The 18,656-nt window shown below is 34.9% G+C and overlaps 1 long non-coding RNA gene across 2 annotated transcripts; it reads left to right on the top strand.

Moving 5' to 3' along the window:
* Window positions 1-1,869: 1,869 nt before the first annotated feature.
* LOC121206499 (uncharacterized) lies at window positions 1,870-7,939 on the top strand. Of its 2 annotated transcripts, none has more exons than XR_005901533.1 (3): window positions 1,870-2,226; window positions 3,217-3,364; window positions 7,902-7,939. It is a non-coding gene; the product is annotated as an uncharacterized lncRNA (long non-coding RNA). The 2 variants fall into 2 exon arrangements; XR_005901534.1 differs by having other exon boundaries at window positions 3,266-3,364.
* Window positions 7,940-18,656: the final 10,717 nt, after the last annotated feature.

Here is an 18,656-nt window from a genome sequence, read left to right on the forward strand (position 1 = left end):
ACTTCGTAATAAGAATTGCTTATAAATATATTCAATGCGAAAGGTTAAACAGGTATGTACTCCAAGTTTATATGTGAGCTTGATTTGCACTAAATCATAAGGTAGTTATGTGATGCATACGAGAGCAATCTATGAGACTATTCCTATGATTATGTGACATCGGATCAGTGTGAGAGGTTATGTGAAATCATACAATATATCTATGTCACATGAGCTCACTTTTATGTGAAAGTTTATCTGCCTATTGTATATGATGAGATGTGCATATTCGGTAAAGGGATGGTATGCCCGAAGGAAGAGTGAAATAAAAATACGAACAACTATGTTATAATTTGATTGTTATCTGTTGACACTGCTTAAAACTTACTAAGCATTGTAATGCTTACTCCGTTTACTCTGTTTCCTCTGTTTTATAGATCTCATTGCGAAGCTACAGGCTCGGGGATCGTCAGCAACTAGTCACACTATTACTATCCACTGTTTGGTACTGCTATGTTTTGGATTATCTTATGGCATGTATAAAATAGACTAGTGGCGGAAGAATATTTTGGTTAATGTATATAAGCCATGCGAAAATGGCATCTTTTGAATGTTTACTTAGAGAAGTATAAATTTTTTCCCTGGCCGTGCTTAGTACTTATCTAAATGAATGACCTTTATTTCAAGAAAAAGTTCAAAATTTTACGGTTCTGACATGAGTTACAAGCTCGGTAATGCCCCTTACCTATTCCGGCGACGGTCACGGGATAGGGGTGTTACAATATGGGTTAAGGGTTAAGGGGTTTAATGGTTAAGGGGACATGGGTAAAGGGTTTATGGCTTATGAGTTAATGTTTTAAGGTTTATTGATTATGGGTTTCGGGATTTTGGTTTATGGTTTAAGGTTTAGGGGTTAGTGGTTAATTATGGTTTAAGGTTTTATGGTTTAGGGGTTTAAGGTTTAAGATTTTGAGGGTATGGGATAGGGGTTATGGGTTATGGGTTGCGGGCTTAAATGGATCGGCGTTTAGGGTTTAGGGGTTATGGGTTATAGGATTATAGGGATAGGGGTTAGGGGTTTAAGGTAATTAATTAGTATGAAAAATTTGAAATACTATTGTTTAAAATAATTTTAAAGTTTTTTTTTTGGTATATGACTAGTTGTTTTTTAATTTATATATTAAATAATCTCAAAACAAAAGATTTCAAATTTAGAATAATTTTCAAGATTTCAAATTTTATCTAATTCTTTTAAATAATAGTTAAATTTTTTAAAAAATATTTATTTAAAAGGAAAAAAATTAAAATACTATTACTTAAAATAATTTTAAAGTTTTTTGGGTATATAGCTGATTGTTTTCTAATTTATATTTTTTAATTTATATATTAAATAAATCTAATTTTTAAAGGCATTAGTGGCGTTTCTTGTAAAGCGCCGCAACAGGCTACTTATTACCAGTGTTTTAGCAAAAAACGCCGCAAATATGTGTTAGGTTTTCATAAAATGGCAACGTGTTACCCTTGTTATTAGTGGCGTTTACCGAAAATGCCGTAAAATCTGATAAGTGGTTAGCAAAACGGTGACATTTTATCATTTTTATTTAGTGGTGCTTCCATAAAACGCCGCAAATGTATATTACAAGTCCTTGAAACGATGCCGTTTTATCATTGTTGTTAGTGGTGTTTGTTCCAAAATGCCGCAATAAGCTATGCATTACCGGCGTTTGATTCAAAAATGTCGGAAATATGTGTAATGCGTGAGTAAAACGTCGCCGTTTACTTTGTATTTAGTGGCACTTTGTTGAAACACCGCAAAAGGTATTCAGTTTTCTACCTAAACGGCATCATTTTTTTTCCACCTTTTTATCCCCAAAATTATACCTGAAAAACCTTAAGTGTTTTTCCCCTAAAATTTTCCCTTAAAATTCCCCCTAACCCTAAATTTTAGCAAATCAAACCCCAACCCATCTCTTCATCGCCGGACCTGACCATCTGTTGCATCGCCGTCGACTCGACCATCTGCGGCGTAACCGTTGCACCCCTTTGCCTCAACCAATCATTAAGCAGAAACCCTCACTCAGCCCTTTTACCCATTTTCTTCTCGGTTCTCATTTTATTGGTTCGACCCTTTCTGATATTGTTGACTGTTATATGGACCAGGTCGGAGGTTTCTTCAGCTTTTTTAGCCCTCGCTCAGATCGTGTTTTGGTTGATACCAACTTCAACAATTGCTTCATCGAGAACAAAGTAAGTGCTTCGTAATTCTTGCTCTCTTGAATTTTGTTTTAGGGTTTAAGAGTTTGAAGATTATCTATTCTGGTACAAATCAGTTGCATTAAACATTTTATATGTTCACATGTTACTCTTATATATTCCAAGATTGTAGACCTTTTAGTTACAATGATGATATGCACAGTAGTGCATTGGTCTCTATTCTAAATTCTTTCATAGTGCATTGGTCTCTATTCTAAATTCTTTCATCTGTTTAACTTGTCCATGATGTTATGAGAACTTCTTTGTGTAGGTTACTGGTTGCTAAGTGTCTATAACTATAAGTATGTTTTAGTGCTTTAATTCTATCCAAGTAGGGTAACTTTGCAATTAAAATGATGCTTTTTTACTCTAGAGTTAAAGACAATTCTGTTAAAACAATTTCTTCTGCTGTCAAATGGAATAATATAGGGAGATTAAACTAGTTCCCTTTAGTTGTTGCTGAAGGCTTTGAGTCACTTCCTTGGAGAGAAATTAGCTTGAAAAATCTCATTGCTATTAGCTAAAAGGCTTAACAGCATTAAATTGAGTAGAGATCTGCAACTGAGTCCTCTTTAGCTGTCAGTAAATGCTTTGGGTCACTGCCATTGGGGTTGTACATGATGATACTTAGCATAGTGGTCAAAAGGAAATTTACTGTATGTGTTATACAACCAAAAAGGGTTTAATTGTCTAAAATCACTACAGTGGCTTTGGATGTAGTAAAAAAATTTCTTATGGATTATATTTTAATTTATTACTCTAGTTTGTGCCGGCTCTTGTCAAAATACTTGAGTTTTGATGTAAAGGGGTCAAAGAGCAACTCTCCTTGAAATAAATCATTTATCATCATAGTATAAATAAATCCTTCTAAAATTTGATTTGTAGTCTGCTTGTTGCATATGGGTTGTGTGGCTTAAACATAGGGAAGAGTACATGGTGTTCCATTTTTGCTATAATGATTGTTACTGCTATCATTGATTTTAGGCAGGACTTGTTCTGATGATCTAAAACTCTTACACCCAATTACTGTAAGGTTGCATCTAGCTGTTGTTGATCAGTTGGTGTTTCTACAAAATAATCTGAGGGGCTGCATTGAAGTGAAGGCTGCTAATCTTTACCAGTAACGAACAAGGTCTAAACTCTCAGAACCTCATTGTTTCTCTAAAGTAGATCATTTATGTTTTTTTTGAAGAACAACTATTTATCCAATGCTAGTTCCTCCTATTTTTCCTTAACAAAGATATTTTAAAAATGAAAATCAAATAACGTAAATTTGATTATGCATTTATCCTATTATTAGATTACAATACATCTATGTTGTGATGCTGATGAAAAAACCTTTTACAACAAATGTACTTATAAATACTTCATACAAAACAAATAAGATTATAGTCAAAATAACAATGTTCAAATATTAAAAATTAAGAGATATTGGGTTAAAATTTTAATATGCGTTATTTTTCTAGATTTCATATAAAAATATAAAAGAAAAAATTACAATATTTTTATTATTTTCGAAAATAATTAAATAATTTAATACATTTTTTACTAAATTAAGTTTTAATTGATGGGTCACACTTTTATAATTATATTAAATTATTTTACTATTCTAACTTTATAATTTTAATCAAACTCATTTATATCATTAAAAATTATCACAAATAATTTGGATTAATTTATTTAAATATTATTTAATTAAAATAATTTTTTTAAAGGGAAATAATATTTATCTTAATGTTAAATATATATCATATCATAACTTACATAACTTACAAAACTTACATAATACATAAATATATAACTTACATAACTTACGTAATAAATAAATATATTTCATATCATAATTTACATAACTTACATACCTTACATAAATTTATATCATATCATAACTTACATAATACATAAATATACACTTGAAAATCCCGCAACTTACCTGAATTAGTTTACACCCATTAGATACTTGGTACTTGATATGTATTATCTATTTTAGTAACCATAATTTCTTGTCAACTTTAGACTTTAAGAACAACGAAATGGATAGGAGTTGGATGAATTTGTTAAGGGTAAGCAACACTTATCGAAATGGAGTACAAACTTTTCTAGATTTTGCATTTCAAAATGCAAGCCAAGAGAATATGATTCTTTGCCCGTGTAAGTAGTGAGGCAACATCAATTGGCATTTTCGTGAAGTTGTCTACGAACATCTAATTGTTGATGGCTTTATTCAGGGGTATAAAAAATGGATTTTCCATGGAGAGTGTACATCTAGTAGAACCTATTCAATGATTAATCCGACCTAGACAAGATGACACGAAAGGTATGTTACGGGATGCATTTAATATGCATAGTCATGGTGAGCAATCGTTTCCACCTGACTTTATTGCATCCGATGATTGTAATATTGGTGGAAATGTTTTTTTGCGAAACGGGAACAAGTGCACCTGATGAGGAGTCAAATGAAGAAGCGACGAAGTTCTACAATTTACTTAATGAAATGAACGAAGAACTTTACGAGGGATCAAAATATTTGAAATTGTCCTTCTGCATTCGTTTATTTCACTTAAAATGTTTGGGAGGGTGGACCGGAAACTCTTTTACAATGCTGCTAGAGTTTCTGAGAGAGATGTTTCCGTTTGCAAAAATCCCCTAGTCTTGTCAAGATATGAAGAGACTAATAAAAGATTTAGGCCTTAGGTATGATAAAATTCATAGTTGCCCAAATGACTGCATGTTGTACTGGGGTGATTAAAAAAACCAACAGTCTTGTCATGTTTGCGGTAAGTCTTGTTGGATGAATAGTAATACAGAAGATGTGAATACGGATAAAGGTAGGGCACAGTTAAGAAAGAAGCCAATCAAGCTTTTGTGATATTTTCCCCTAATACCAAGACTTCAAAGGCTTTTCATGTCATAAAAGACAGCCAAATCTATGAGGTGGCATAATGATCAACGGACCGATGATGGATTATTAAGACATCCTACAGATTCTTTAGCTTGGAAATCATTTGACAGTAAATTTCCAAGCTTTGCAAGAGATCCTCGAAATGTGAGGCTTGGGTTAGCAGCTGACGACTTTAATCCATTTAAAATCATGAGTACTTTGTACAGTACTTGGCCTGTAGTGCGTGTTCCTTACAATTTGCCTCCATGGATTTGCATGAAGCAATCTTTCATTTATTTTATCAATGATTATCCCTGGAGAGAAAGGTCCCAGAAATGATATTGACATCTATTTGCAGCCACTTATTGAAGAGTTAAAACAATTATGGTCTGGTGTTGAGATGTAACGCCCCAATTTTTGGAAATTCTGTGAATGTTGGCAAAATTTTATGCTTTAATTTTGTCATTTGTGAGTGAAATTATGAAATAGAACCTATGTGAAAATGTTTGAAAATGCTATAGGCTAAATTGAAGTGGCTAAATAAATAGGAGTGCAAAATAGGAGGATTTGCACGACAAACCTCCCATTTTACATGAAGTGGCCAGCCATCATGTTGTTGTAGACAATATGAGCACTTGATATCCATAATTCATGGTACAAATTGATAATGGGTTAGGTAAATGTTCCATGATAATGGATTAGGTAAATATTCCATGATAATGGGTTAGGTAAATGTTCCATGATAATGGTTTAGGTAAATGTTCCATGATGGCCATTTCATGTCTTTTGTATTAAAGAATTAAATGGATGAAATATGAAATTTTATTAAAAGAAAAAGGGGTGAAAAGAACAAAGTTTTGTCCATCTTTGTTCATCATAGCCGAAAGTTAGAGAAGAGAAAGGAGAGGAGAAAGCTCTTGAATGTTCGGTCACTTGGGGAAGAAAATTGAAGGTAAGTTCATGGTAGTTTGCTTCTATCTTGATGTTCATGAGTTCTTCTTGATTCTACCTTAACTCTTGAAGCATATTTTGGTTTTTGGTTGTGTTGTGAGCATTTGGTCATGAATTAAAATGAAGGAAATGGTTGTTGTTTCATGTTCTTTTGATGAAAAATGGAAGATATGTGAAGTTGAGCCAAACAAATGAGCATGCATGTGCTTAGATGCTAAGGGGAAAAATCGGCCAATATGTTGTGCTTTAAAATGATGAAATGGAGATTATACTTAAGTAAAATCATAGATATGTGATGATTGATTGGTGATATACATGTTTAAAAAAAACATGCATGCAAGTTATGTGTAAAAGAGTGATTTGGTAATAAATCTGCTTGGGACAGCAGCAGTAACGTGAATTTGGAAAATCACCATAAATTGTGGGAGATGAGTTAGAAGCTGAATAAATTATGTAATTGAATCTTGAGTCTATTTTCAAATGAAATAAACGAGAACATAGTTTGAATTCTGTACAATGAGAAATTTGATTCGTAATGAAGAGTGGTCAGATTAGTGAAACAGTGAAACATGGGAAATTTTAAGAAAAATCTGGTATTGATTGGCTAAACCAAAATTTCTGAAAATTTTATGGATAGAAGATATATGAGTCTATTTTCAGGTAAAATTAACGACACTTGATTTGGAGTTTCGTAGCTCCAGTTATAAATGATTTAGTGACTGTTGTTCAGGAAGACAGCTTGCAGTGAGATTATGATTATGTGGTAAACATTGACAAAAATTTGTTAATGAGTTGCTTATTGATTTCTTATAAGCTTACTATGATCTGTAGGTGTGGTTGGCCGAATATTGTAAGGGGTTAATACGTAGTTCATATTTGAATAGTTAGATTAATGTGTTAGTAATCCAATTGTAGGCAGTTCATGTGTGGATCTCGTCAGCATATCGTCGCAAACAGGTGTGTAACTAACACCATCTTTCTTAGTCTGGATCGACAAAAGTCGAAATGCCGTAAACCGGTATTTTGTAGATTTGCGAGTGTGCGAATGCTCGTGAGGTAAATCGATTAATGTTTTTGGTAAGCTGCAAATTTTGGACTGCAAAGTGCATGATCTCTGTGCCCTCGATATTTTTGGGCTTAATGGGCCAAAATTGGAATGATGGGCCAACGGGCCCAATTCGTAAGAACCCTCGATACGTGATTCTGTTAGTACGTGAAAAGTAGGAATATGCATGAAAAACCCTAAAATAGATAAATTACTGAAATACCTTTAAAAGTGGAAAATTTACAGTTTTACCCCTAGTAGATAAATTACCGAAATACCCCTAGGGTTAAATTGACCTAAATGCATGTTTGACTGTTGTTATTTACTGCATGCCATGTTGTTATTATCTGATGCATGGGATTAGGATATTGACGAAGGAAGTACTAAAAGTGGCTTGTCCACGTACTGGAGGCTTTGCCTCAATTTACTGTTAACTGAGCAGCAAGGCTGCAACTGTGGAGTGTTGGGCTGGGTGGGTTGAGCTATTCCCCACATGGAGTGTAGGGCTGGTACGGGTGGAGTGTAGTGGTTGGTGGGTTGAGTAGTCTCTCCAAATGGGCTTGCATATGTTATTGATGTTGCATGTATTTTGAAATGGGCCTATGGGCCATATTGTTATCTGAATAAGGGGCTAAGGCCCAGTTTATTGTAATCTGAAAAGGGCTCTGGTCCAGTACCACTCTTACCTGAACGGGCTTAGGCCCAATAGGCTTGAGCTGACTTGGGCTTTGAATGGGTTTCCTTACACACTGAGTTTCCCCAAACTCACCCCTTTTATTTTCATCCACGCAGGAAATCCCCAACCATAGTGGGCTTGGAGCTGTGAGGGAATTCGGAGTGGCCACCCATTCTGAAAGTTTGGTTTTCTTCTGGTGATCTGGACATCCTTTTATTTACGTTTGAAGTTTTGGGTTTTTTAAATGTAATAAGGCCGCTTAATTATTATTGATGGTTTTAATATGTGTTACTAAGATAGGTATTACTTATTTTAACTGTTGAAATTGGATAGCTTTAGGGCGCGTTTTCAAAAACAACAATTGATTTCAAAATAATACGACAACAAGAACAGCTTTCGCAATGAAAGTATTTTCCAAAATTAATCACTTTTCCTAAAAATGACTTAATCAAAATCGGTTTCCTAGAAATATCCATGACGTTAAGGTGTGGCAATGGCGGTATGCATGTCTAGGATTGGATCCGAAGGGAGTTTGGTACTTAAGCAGTCTGATGGACTCACCACCTCTTTTCCGGTTTCCTACCTGGTGCACAGCTTCCATTCACTTTAACCTATAATGAAATTATCTTTTAAAACACTAAGTAAGTTTTTTCTGGATCAACAATATAAAATGTTTTGAACGCTTCGATGTGGCAAGTCGGATCCGGTCATAACGTCTGGGTCGGGTTTGGGGTGTTACATGAGACATATGATGTATTGAGAAAGGAGAACTTTAATTTACGTACAGCTTTGTTGTGGACAATTAATGATTTCCCGGCTTATGCTAATTTGTCGAGTTGGAGTACTAAAGGACGTTATGCTTGTCCTTGTTGTATTGCGCAAACTTGTTCGAAGTTGTTGTCCAATGGGAAGAAGTTCTCTTACATGGGCCATCATCGGTGGTTAGATGGAAATCATAAATTTAGATTTCAGAGGACTCTATTTGACGGTACTGAAGAGTAAAAATGAGCTCCTGAGCAGACCATTGGATCTGAAATCTTGTTTATGTTAAAAGATATCAGTTTTAGTTATGGGAAGATGAATCAACCACCTAACACGCAAACAAAGAGAAGATTGAGGGATGAATCTAGTGATGAATCTGATAAAGAGGATGATCCTAATGAGGCAGACTTGTGGAAAAAAATGAGTATTTTTTTTGAGTTGCCTTATTGGGAGCACAACATTTTATGCCACAATTTTGATGTCATGCATATTGAGAAGAATGTCTGCGAGAACATAATTGGGACAATTTTAAATGTCGATGGAAAATCAAAAGACAATCTTCAGAGCCGACTTGATTTAGTTGACATGAGAATTCGGCGTGATCTTCATCCTTAAGTACTTTCAAATAGGAAATATCGGTTGTCGCCTTCTATTTTTTCAATGTCAAAGGAAGAGAAAGAAGTGTTCTGCATGGTGTTGAAGGATATAAAGGTCCCAGATGCGTATGCGTCAAATATATCTCGATGTGTGAGTCTTAAAGATCGAAGATTATATTCATTAAAATTACATGATTACCACATCTTGATGCAAGATTTACTCCCAGTTGCTTTATGGTGCTGTATGTCAAAAAATGTAACGTCATGTATAATTAAACTATCCAATATAATGAAAGCTATTTGTGGCAAAGTTTTGGATGTTGAAGAACTTGAGAAAGTACAGGATCGAGTGGCTTTGACTTTATGCAATTTGGAGAATATCTTTCCACCTTCCTTCTTCACTATTATGGTGCACTTGGTAATCCATCTCCCTTACGAAGCAATACTTGGTGGACTGGTTTTTTATCGATGGATGTATTCTATAGAAAGATGCTAATTTATTTCTCAAGTATTCATTCATTCACCTCTGTACATTTAGTTACATCTTTTGATAAATATTGTATATCATGTTTAGGTTCCTAAGCAAATTGAATTCTTATTGTCGCAATAAGCGTTATCCAGAAGGATCAATTGTTGAAGGCTACTTGACAGAGGAGTGCATGACCTTCTGTTCTAGATATTTAGAAGATGTTGAAACACGATTGAATAAACCAAGTAGAAATGTTGGGCTCAATGATTATAACTTGGCCGAAACTTATTTATTCCAAAGTTATGGAGAACCAATCGGCAAAGTTGAAATTGCAGAATTAGATGATATGTCGTGGATACAAGCACATCGATATGTACTTTTTCACCACGATTGAATTGAACCGTTACGCAAGAAAGTTCTAAAATTTCCTCACATATTCGTTGTTTTGATTTGTTTATCTTCTAACCAATTAAAATTGTTTTTAACATAGTAAGTACAAACAAATTTTGAGATCTCGTGCACACTCTGGAAGATTACAATATCGAGAGATTAATAAGTTATTCACAGAATCTTTTCATGAATGGTTAAGCCAAACGGTATGTAACTGAAGTTAATAAGTTACATATAATCGTGAAATTTAGTTAATCAAATAAGAATGTTTTTATATAATACATTTATAATTACTCAATTTACTTTCGATTCAATAGGTTTGGAGTAGGAAGGATGTCAATGACGAAGTTAAATGGCTTTCCCCAGGTCCGAATAGAGTAATAAAAAGATATAGTGACTTCCTCATCAATGGATACAAATTTCATACAAAATATAGCGAGAGAATGAGGAGAACTAAAAATTGTGAAATTGTTGTTAATTCTTCAATTACAAGTTATGCTAGTGCTAGGGACACTAATCCAGTTGAGGGTAATGTGGAGTATTACGGACTTCTTACCAACATTATTGAGTTGGATTACTATGACAAATGGAAAGTTGTTTTTTTTTTGTGTGATTGGGCTGATGTTAATAATGCTCGCGGAATTAAAAAAGATCAATTTGGTTTTACAATGGTTAATTTCTCTCGTTTGATTCACACTGGACAACAATTGATGGACGAGCCATATGTATTTTCTTTTCAAGTGAAACAAGTTTTTTATTCGAAAGATCCAACTGATGAGGGTTGGTATGTTGTACTCCAGAACACCCCTAGAGACTTGTTTGACATGGGTAATGAAAGTAGAGATGACATCGCCGAAAGATAAAAAACATTCCTTTTCCAGAACAAAATTTAGATGAAAATATCCCTAGTACTAGTACACAACATCAATGGGTTCGACATGATGTGGATGAAGATATTTACGAATAATGATGTAGTAAGATTTTACGATTTTTTAATTATATGTAATATTATAATTTTAATCATGGTCATGTTATATAATTTAACTATTTTATATGTACTATTATTGTTGTAATTTGTTACTAAAATTTCAGCTATTTTATGTGTATTGCAGGAAAAATGCGTAGAAGAAGATTACGAGATTTAAGTATTTTCCAGAATACTCCAAATTCGGAAGAAGGAAATAGTGAACAGCAGACAGTTGTTGGCTTTTCGAATGTGCCGGAGACACTTGACGAGCCTGCAGAATTTTAAAGTAATGTTAAGTTTATTTTATATGTGTGTTGACTTTTATTATTGATTTATTTTTCAATTTTAATATAACAATAATATATCATTTTTCAGCTGAAAGTGGTGGGACACACAGAGGTCGAGGACGTACGCTTCTTAAAGATTTATACGACTTAAATCCTATCGAGCGTGTCAAAGTAAGTAGAAACAGTCATGGTCAGCCTGTTGGATTTGAAGCTCGACTTTTAGTAGGCTATTTGGGCATTATAGCACGAAATGCCAATATGTTGCCCATCAACTACGAATCATGGCATCACTTGCCTGATAGCAACAAAAATCAGGCTCTCGATGATATTAAGGTAACAAAACGTGAATGTAATTTACAATACTTTGGTTTAAGTTTCATTTATATTTACATTCTAAACTTGTGTTTTTTTAGGAAAGATTTGCTTTAGAGGTCTCGGATGACTATATCAAGAAGGCATTGGGTAAAAAATGAAGAGACCATAAAACTCTTTGAAAAAACAATATTTTAAGAAAGACATAAGCCTCGAAGAAAAATTGCAAAATGTCCCGCCGGAAATGCTGAGGTACCAATGGGAAGATGCGGTTAGATTCTGGAATTCAAAGAAAGGAGAGGTATTACATACTTCCAAGCTCTTATATACAGTGTTTACTATATACGTAATAATAATTTCATTATGTAAGACCGTGAGCGAGTTGGAACAAGTAGCAGGCAAAAACAAAAATTTACGTACATGGCAGGGTCGAGAAGTTTTACTTCTGTAGCTGAGGCCGAAGTATTATGAATTTATTAATTCTATCAAATATTAATGACTTTTTACTATTAAATAATATTTTTACTACTATATTGTAGGAAATCTCGTATGGTCAAAAAGTTGGACGCCTTCAGCTTTTTGAGATTATGCATAGGAAGAAAGATGGATCTCCTATGACATCAAAAGTTGGAGAAATTATGGTATATTTACTTAATAAAATTTGATTTATTATAAATATTTATAATGTTTAATTATAATGACTTAATTCGTCGTTAGTAGTTTTAAATAATGTTAAGTTATGTTGTATTCTTTTTTATTATATATTTCGTTTCTAACTCTTTGATTGATTTATTAGGAGAAACTAAATGAGAAGAAGGAGGAGTATGAAGCGATTGCTTCGACTGATAGTTCTGTTACATTTATAACAGAATTATCACTGAAGTTTTGGGTCCTGAAATGTACGGTCTATTTTTTATGCTAAAGGCTAAAAAAGCACCGCTAAAAGTCTATTTTCTTGTAGTGTATTGTTGCATTAACTTGATCTATAGATTCCCTTATTAGATTTGACTTTAATCCGATAGATTTATGTCGTCCTATTTCTAGGATTGCATGCAACTCCACTCAATTACGCTAGATCCACTCTTAAATAGAGATTTTTTCTCCACTGAATAAGCACATCAATCATGAATTAATATCTTGAAAACATTAAAACATGAAATAAGAATACATAATTAAGATCAAGAACAAATATTTATCATATAATTCAAAAAAATCAAATAATAAGGTCCATCTTAGGTTTCATCCTCCCCAGGTATCTAGGGAATTTAGTTCATACTTTTAGGGGAAAACATCTCAAAATTAGGAAAACAACAAAACACAAAGAAACCCAAAAACTTCGAGAGAAATTGAATGCAGATCTTCAGTCTTGAAGGAGATCCTACTTCTAAGTTGAATTTGTTGGCATTCTTCGAGTCTTTTCTTCGTTCAGCTCTAACTCCCCTTTAATTCCTCTTTTAGTATGTATTTATAGACTTTAGAATGCTTAGAAACCCTAAAAATTGGCTTTTTCCATGTGTTTGGGAAACAGAGAGCGATATCGACACGGGCTACCACATGGGCGTGTGCTCATCCTGTGGAAATGGTCTTGGCCGTGTGGATTTTTAAATCAGCCCGTTTTGTCCGTTTTTGGCCTGTTTTCCTCTCTTTTTGTTCCCTTATGCTCATCTAAGTATAGAAACATGAAATTAAAGGATTAGGAGCATCAAATTCACTAAATTATGTAATAAATCATCCAAAAACATGCCAAGCATGAGATTAAAACATGTTACATTTATGGTTTATCAAATATCCCCACACTTAAGCATTTTCTTGTCCTCAAGCAAAATCATCAACTCACAATTAAAACTAAACTTTTTCAATTCATAATTCTCATCAGTACTGTTTTATCACAATTCACAAGTAATCACACATTGATGATTCAACTGAAAGAGCACTAAAGATTCAAACAATCCAAGTCATACATTTTTAAAGCATGAAAACATAGGTATTTCCCCTTATCTAAGTAAATTCCTTTAATTCAAAATCGACAAGATTTTACACCCTCACTAAAGATTCACTCAAAGTGTTTTAAGGTTCAAAAATTAAGCACTCAAAAGTCAAACATGAAAAGCTATTACCATAATCTCCACCACTATAAAATGAGATGATACACAAATCAAAAGGTCTTTAAAGGGTTGTAATGGGGCTTGGGTTAAATGCATGGATAAAGGCTGAAAAACAAGGTTAGAATCGAGATCAAATTGATAAATTACCTAATTAGAAAAATAAACTAATGCTGAATAATTACGTCAATCGAAATTATTAAAGAATAACACGAGCTTCTTCTAAAAATATGAAATTAAGTACTTAAGCTCAAACCAAAGAACTAGTAATAATAAACATATATGTCTTTTTTTTATTTTTTTAGATCAATGGATAATAAGAAAAAAAATTCAACAATTGAAACAAAAGAATATAGTTAGGCAACTAACCAAATCAAATCTCGACAAAAAGGGAGTCAATAAAATAGGAAATATTCTCAACGAATCAAAAATGAGTTATGGGTTAATATTAATGGGTAAATCAAGAAATGGTTTGTTAGGCTCAAAGGGGTTAACTAAGGGTTAATTATGTAGGTAGGCTTTTTATGGGATAAGTTGGTTAAAACCTAGGTGTCTTTATCATCTCAGTATATCAAATTAAAGGTGTGGTCTCAACATGTATAATCGAAGCAAGTTCTAGAATAACAAATCAATATTGACACACTCATAACCAACAATAAAGTGAGCAAGAAAAATGTATGCTCTAAGGGCTCAAAATCTCACAAAACTTATGGTTTTTGATGTCAATCTCGCAAATTTCAAACTTTAAAGTAATACCTCAACTTAGGGAAACAACCTAAAAATTTTTAATTCTGAAAATAGACTTATCATGCTTGATTCTCTCATGTCTTAAAGTTTAAACCATCAATGCACAAATACCTATGAATTTAATCCAAAACACATCAATAAAAATCACAAATTGATAAAAATTCATTCTAATAGTAATATGAGAAAATTACTTAAACACAAGACATAATTCAGGGATTTTCTAATAATTATATAAATCACCTCCCCACACTTAAGATGTACATTATCCTCAATGTACAAACATATATTATCACAGTATAACAAGAATATCATAAGAGAGGGAGAAAACTAAAACTGCCCTGAATAATGGATGAAATTCCCAGAATAGTAAAAAGCAGAATTGTAGACAAAGCTCAATAGAGAGTATGACTCTAAGCAACTGATATGAAAATAAACACAAATTTTGAAGAAGACTAAAGGGTTAAAACTTGATTAGGCACAATTATTAGAAAGAAAAATATAGTTCAAATATAAAAACAAAATAAAAATAAAAATACAGACAAATGGACTCAATGGTCCTCATCATCAGACTCATCAATGTCGTGAGCCGTCGGCGCTGGAGGAGCAATGTGGAGATGCTAACAAATCTGCTGCAAAGTCGCATCAATACTTTCAAACCGCTGAACGTAGTACTAACGGAAACTAGTGAACTCCTCGGAAGATACTCCTCGGAAGCTAGTAGCAGAGGGAGCATGTCGGTAACTCCATGGTGGAGGCTATGGTGGGTCCTCGTGATAGGGAGGAACATCATCAGCGAAGTTCTCGGGGTCATTCTGATCGTCAGAATGAAACAGTCTGTACTGAAGAGGATCCACTCTACGGCGTCACTCGATCACCCTCATATGGATCATGCTCGAAATACCCTGAGGGGACATCTGGCCAACTAGAGTGAGTGTAAAGGATTGCTCCGGTGTGTCGAGGAGACCGAAGTGTCGAGCGAGGTGATTCACGTAAGGGCCTAAATAGAGGGGGCCCTTCTTGTAGCGTTCAGTCTGATGGCGAAAGGCTAGAGCGATGAAATACGCCAAATCAAAGACATGTCTAGTAGCCATACTCCATAGAAAATATGCATCATAAGTACTAACAACTCATGTGCTCTCTCTCCGACCTGTCAAAGTATGGGCTAGAAGAGCGTGAAGGTACCGTAGGGCAGGAGAGAGAGACGTCCCCTTGAAACGACTCGCGTCATATGGTATTTGAATTACTGTAAGCTCAGTCCAACAACAAGATAGGACATAATGAATGTGTTGATGTAGTCCCAGGAAATTCTCAGTGCTCATAAATTCCTTGGTGTAGAGCCCCATAGCCTCACCGATCTCAAGGTGGCTCTATCTAGCGCACCAAACCACCAAGTCGAAAGGTGATGGTGCCTGGCTCATCGTGAACTGTCATGACCTACTGAACTAGGAACGTCACACAGAACTCCAATATAAGCTCCATGTAGGTGGGCTCGGTAATAGAAAAGAATATGTCCCACGGAGCTATAGTGATAAAGGCGTGAACATCGTCAGCTAGGAGGACTTGTTCCAATGTGGCCTAATGATACAGAGGCCTGGATCGAGTGGTCGCTGTCTAAGTAACTAAAAGGGATCCTCTTATGGGTCTGCTAGGAATCAGTGATAGGGATGGCGGACCTCAACTAAGCGCTCGAGGAGGAGCTGCTGAGGCCCTTCCACTTTTTCGAAGCGGGAACAACACTCTTAGATTGCCACGTGTGTTCGTCATAATGTACCTACAAAAGTAAAATAATACATCAATAAATAAAGTAGCACCTAATTAAAAATTCAAGTAGGCTTAAAAAAACAATGTGCTCCTATACAATAAAGAAGCATGAAAATCTGAAAATAGAATTACAAAAGGAAAACTAAATAAATAGTTTTAAGCTAAGAATAAAGAACAATAGAAAAAGAACAATGGACACATGACCAATGAGCAAGGAATTGAAAATAGTAATCTAAAGTAAACCAAAGTAGTGAGATAAGCAATATGATTTTAATCAAAACTACACATAAGAATGAAGGATAACGTATTCGTACTGTAACAAATAGAAGAGAATAACATTAAACAAGAACAAAAATATATAATGGAAAACTAATTAACAACAACTGAAAACCACATAATCAGTAAGCTGAAAATAAAATAAGAAATAAGAAAGAAATAAAGAAATTAAGTAAATAAAGAATGAAAATTAAAATAAAATAAAGAAAAGGTTAGGAAATAAAAAGAAACTGACAGGGCAGTAGTCGGAGGTACAGATGGTCGACGGGGAGTGGTGACCGAACGGAGGAGGGTTGGGTCTGCTCAGGTTAGTGTTGTGCGCAGGGGGCCGAGGTTGGGTCGTAGGTGATGATAGGGTAGGGAGTTCATGTTAGGGAGAGAGAAATAATATTGGAGAGGGGAGCTGAGGAAGTGGATAAGGGGAGGGGTGTGGCTTAGAAGAGAGAAAAGGCCGGTAATCGGAGGCTAGTGACGGAGATAGGAGCGGCGGCTAAAGGCTGCGGCTGCTAGGGTTATGGGTGGGATTTGTTGAGTTAGGAAGAAGACAAAGAATGAAAACTAATTTAAGTTTAGGGATTTATGGGGTGACACGGTCGTGTATAGGCCCGTGTTAGGCTACATGGCCGTGTCACACGCCCGTGTGTTATCGTTCTAACCTGTGTTCTTCTATAAATCAAGCCCAGATTTCACACGGCCTCGGACACGTTCGTGTGTCCAGGCCGTGTGGTTCACATAGCTGTGTCACACGGCCATGTGCAATCTCCCTCACTTCTCCCACGCTCGTGTAACCTTCCACACGCCCGTGTGACCTAACACACGGCCGTGTGCCTTGCTCGTGTAACTCTTGACTTGGTTTAAAATTGGAAATTTTAGCTCCAGGTTTCACATGGTCAAGGACACGCCCGTGTGGACTATTTAAGGCCGTGCCTCTGTCGATTTTTGGGAAAAATTAAAGCCCAAGCTCCACACGGCCAAGGACACGCCCGTGTGTCTAGGCCGTGTGGTTTTTAAAAACATTTTTTTATTAATTAATTTTTAAAAATATAATGTGAGTTAAAATTAAGAATTTAACAGTGTTAGCACTCAGGTTGCCTCCCGAGAAGCGCTTATTTAAAGTCTAAGCTTGACTTACCTCGTATTTGCATGGTCACGGTGGTTCACGAAGTCGAAACTCCTCTTTCTCACTATCAATTCTATTATCAATATAAGGTTTTAGCCGAGTAATATTTACCTTAAAAGTGTCAAATTTAGAATGATTTACCTCGACTGTACCGTATGAGAAAATGTTCAGTGCCGTAAAAGGAGTTGCTCCGTTTTCATTAAGCTCTAAAGTGGCGATTCAAGGATCCGTTTCATCTAACAACACCTGGTCCCCAACCTTAAAGTGGTTTGTTACATCCTTATACATGTCATGGCTTTGTTTCGATTCTGCATCGCGTATTTTTGTTTTCTCATTGACATGTGTCCGCCATTCGTCTAATTCATTGATTTAAAGCCTTCGTTCTTCATGAGTTGTTCTATTTTTTTTCATTTGAGCTGGACAGTGGCTCTATCACCTTTTTTCGAGGAATTTACTGCAAAGAAGATTGAGCTGCAAGGTTACTCACATTAAAAGAACTCATAAAATCATCTCGATCACTAGATATCCTAACAGAACCATGAGCTTGGAGTTTAATCGTGTCATCACCTACACGAAGTATTAACTCACCTATACCAACATATATGATAGTTTTAGCAGTTTCTAAAAAGGGTCGTCCTAAAATTAAAGGTATGTCACTATCCTCATCCATGTTTAGAACAAAAAAATCTACTGGGAATATGAATTTATCAATTTTAACAAGCACGTCCTCAACAATACCCTTAGGAAATCTAATACTTTTATCTGCCAATTGAATGCTCATCCTAGTTTGTTTAGGTTTAGCCCTCAAGTGAGGTGGTTCAACATCATTCTCAACCACATTCCATAAATCGTGTGCTTGAAGGTATGTCTTCATCTTGACTACCCAAATGTGGTAGTTCTCACTAGCAAACATAAGTGGTGGAGGCGGTGTGAAACTCATTGTGCTGAAACAAACTCAACAACTTCAATTTCTTTCTTCTCGAGCTATTTTTCTCAAAAAAAAACCAACAACAGAGGCCCTCAAAGATGACAGGTTTTGATTACCATTTGTTGGAACAAAGGCAGCAAGCAAGCAAAAAACA

This window comes from Gossypium hirsutum, chromosome A09 (assembly GCF_007990345.1).
Source record: "Gossypium hirsutum isolate 1008001.06 chromosome A09, Gossypium_hirsutum_v2.1, whole genome shotgun sequence".
In the NCBI taxonomy this organism is placed as follows: Eukaryota; Viridiplantae; Streptophyta; class Magnoliopsida; order Malvales; family Malvaceae; genus Gossypium; species Gossypium hirsutum.